Raw genomic sequence first — 2,830 nt, 5'->3', positions numbered from 1 at the left:
AAAAAAGGATCATGGTAAACTTGTTTGGCCGGTACTCTGAATCAGAAAGAAAAGGATGCTAAAGAACGTCCCAGAGTGATAATAACTGGTGTGTCTTTCCTTTTATCAGGAACGTCTACCACCTCTGGCTCGAATGAGAGAGACGGTAGACCTTTATACACAAAGGGTAAATAATTTGGATTCTTTGCTCTTTTTAAATCACATTTATCAAACTTGGTTTATGTATTCACTTGGTGTAACTTTTGCAAACCTTGCTGACCAATTTATGTAATAAAACTTGAATGTATAGCTACTGACTATTCAAAAGAACTCTGTCTGATATCTGGCTTGAGCAACAACTGTAATTGGTGTATAACTATTAGTGTTGGTTGGTGGGAAGCCAGTCAGGGATCATGTCTTCATCACTGCACTGATGTTTGGTTGGGGTGCAGCTGGTGACGTCATGTAGTGACAAACACCACGGTGCAGGGGAACTACGAAAAAAACAAGAATTAAGTCAATTACAAAAGCTAGTCGGCAAGGTTTTAGTTAAACAAAATGAAATCATTCATTAATTCAAATAAATCATTGTATTACAATAAGTTGTGCTGTTGTGATCAGTATTTCATTAACGATGTTAAATAACCTCTTCATTAAATTTCAGTCGAACACTGTGGATCACACCCAAATGTTCCAAACGGGGATGTTGTGCAGCAGAATGATGAGTTTTTGAAATACCAATGTAACGCCTTTTACGCACAAGTCGGATCAGACACCGTGAAGTGTTACAACAATGGCAGCTGGTCACAACTACCCATCTGCCAAGGTATAAACAAGTCAATACCAACATTTGCTATTCACCAAGTCTATCAACCATACATCCCAAAAAATTACAGTTTTGAGTTTTTTTCTGTTAATTGTTTGTAGCAGCGTTCTGTAGCCTGGATGCTGCTGATCCGGTGTGGAAGAATTTAAGACTGTCTGGAGTTGAATACATAAAGGAAGGAGAGGAGGAGTACATTTCATGTATTTGGCGGTCTTACATCAGCCTTGTTAAGTGCATCAATGGAGAAACGGTTTATACCGGGTGTAAGTATATACGTATGCTCTTTACAGTTTAATTTACCACAATGCTCTTAATTTCAGCAGTTTATTTGCCAGATAACATACAGCATTTGAATATTAACTACATCTAAATCACTTAGTTCCAAGAAGAAAAGAAAAGTGTTTGCCTGTGTAGCTAAAGCCTTATTCCTCTTGTTCTTCTGTGCCATAGAGCTCAATTGTTGTCCAAAGTCTATTGAAAACATGTCAGTGAGCCACACTCTTGCATTGGGGAACATGTTCCTTTATTAGATTGAACATGGGCACTGTAGTTTATGTTGAGTCAATCCAACAAACGCCATCCTGGTAATGAAAATACTCACAAGCACACCTGATGAAGTTATTACAGCTTCAACAAGAAATATCTTCCACTCTGAAATAATACCCTGTTTCCTGAAGGAGTGGCCGGGTCTGACATGACAGGAGAGTTAGAAAACAAGTGAATGAACAGACTGGGAGAGGAAAATGCAAGAATGTCTTTAGTGAATCAGACTTCAATAACAAAGTTTCTCTGAGTAACTACTGAAATATTCACTGCTGTTGTTTTGTTTTTTTAGGTTGTCATTCTACTGACCATTATTATGTAAGTGTTTTGTGTGTTTAATATTGGAGCACTCTATATTAACATGTATTACACCTAGCAGTTTTGTGTGAATTAATCAACTTGTTTCATTATTGATTATTGTCTGTGTTGTAACAGGGACGTTGCACGTAAAGCACAGCAGAGGAATCACTGCTGGACCGACGACCTTCCATGAAATAGTCTCCATTTACCTTTAACATTCTCTTGTATCTTTATGATTGTAACTCTTAATGCACTAACAACCAGACCTATACTTTGAATATAAATTAAGTTACTTTGGTCTACAGTAGTCTGAATAAAATGTTCACTACAGAAATCTTCTTTGCATTATTTACTTGACCCATTGGATATATATCAGTACGTTTTGGCTCTTCTTGTATTGAAATATGCAGACACATGGACTGACAGACCACTAGGTCCACTGTCTGTTTCAATGCTTCATGGTGGTTTCATAACTAAATACATTTAAAAAACAGAAAAAACAACTATTCAAAAACATGTATAACTTGTCTGCCATATATCTTTAAAATGCTACAGGTAGATCTGTGGCTGCCTAAACAACAATGATTCAGAAGCACAATTCATGATTGTTCATTGACAGAATCATAAGTTTACCGATTGGATTTACTCATGACCTGCTGATATGGAAACGCATATATGGATAAATAAACAAGATAAACAAGAGGAGTCTACAGCCATGTCTCTGACATTAGCATTAACACACAGAGGGCTTTGAGCTACATGCTAACATCAGCATGCTAACATATTCACAATGGCATGATAAACACAATGATGAAATGCTAAGCAGGTAGGCCTATAATGTTTACCAAGTTCACCATCTGAGTTTAGCGTGTTAGCATGCTAACATGTGCTAAATAGCACATGTTAGCATGCTAACATGTGTTAAATAGCACTTAGCACAGAGTAAATAAAGTTGACTTCTCATAAAATGAGGACTGATTGTGACATGATGAATGTTCTTGTTATCTCAAGATAATATTAAGTTTTGTCAGAACAATAAGAGAGTTTTCTGTCTCAATCTAAACCCAACAGGAGCAGATGGAGGTAACTCACTCATACTGCATGAGATTATTCAATCTACATATGAAGTGTATACAAAATGTAATAAACCTTCAAAGATTTCACCAAAGCAAAGTATTTGCT

The 2,830-nt window shown here is 36.6% G+C and overlaps 1 long non-coding RNA gene across 1 annotated transcript; it reads left to right on the top strand.

Annotated features, from left to right (window-relative positions):
- The first annotated feature begins 26 nt into the window (after window positions 1–26).
- On the top strand, window positions 27–1,982 carry LOC116380239 (uncharacterized). The gene is made up of 5 exons (XR_004212522.1): window positions 27–166; window positions 644–805; window positions 907–1,068; window positions 1,641–1,666; window positions 1,784–1,982. It is a non-coding gene; the product is annotated as an uncharacterized LOC116380239 (long non-coding RNA).
- Window positions 1,983–2,830: the final 848 nt, after the last annotated feature.

The sequence above is a fragment of the Anarrhichthys ocellatus genome, unplaced genomic scaffold (assembly GCF_004355925.1).
Source record: "Anarrhichthys ocellatus isolate YVR2014 unplaced genomic scaffold, GSC_Weel_1.0 scaffold6535, whole genome shotgun sequence".
Classification (NCBI taxonomy): domain Eukaryota; kingdom Metazoa; phylum Chordata; class Actinopteri; order Perciformes; family Anarhichadidae; genus Anarrhichthys; species Anarrhichthys ocellatus.
Note: the sequence above shows the minus strand (reverse complement) of the source record. Positions and strands in the feature narration are given on the sequence as shown.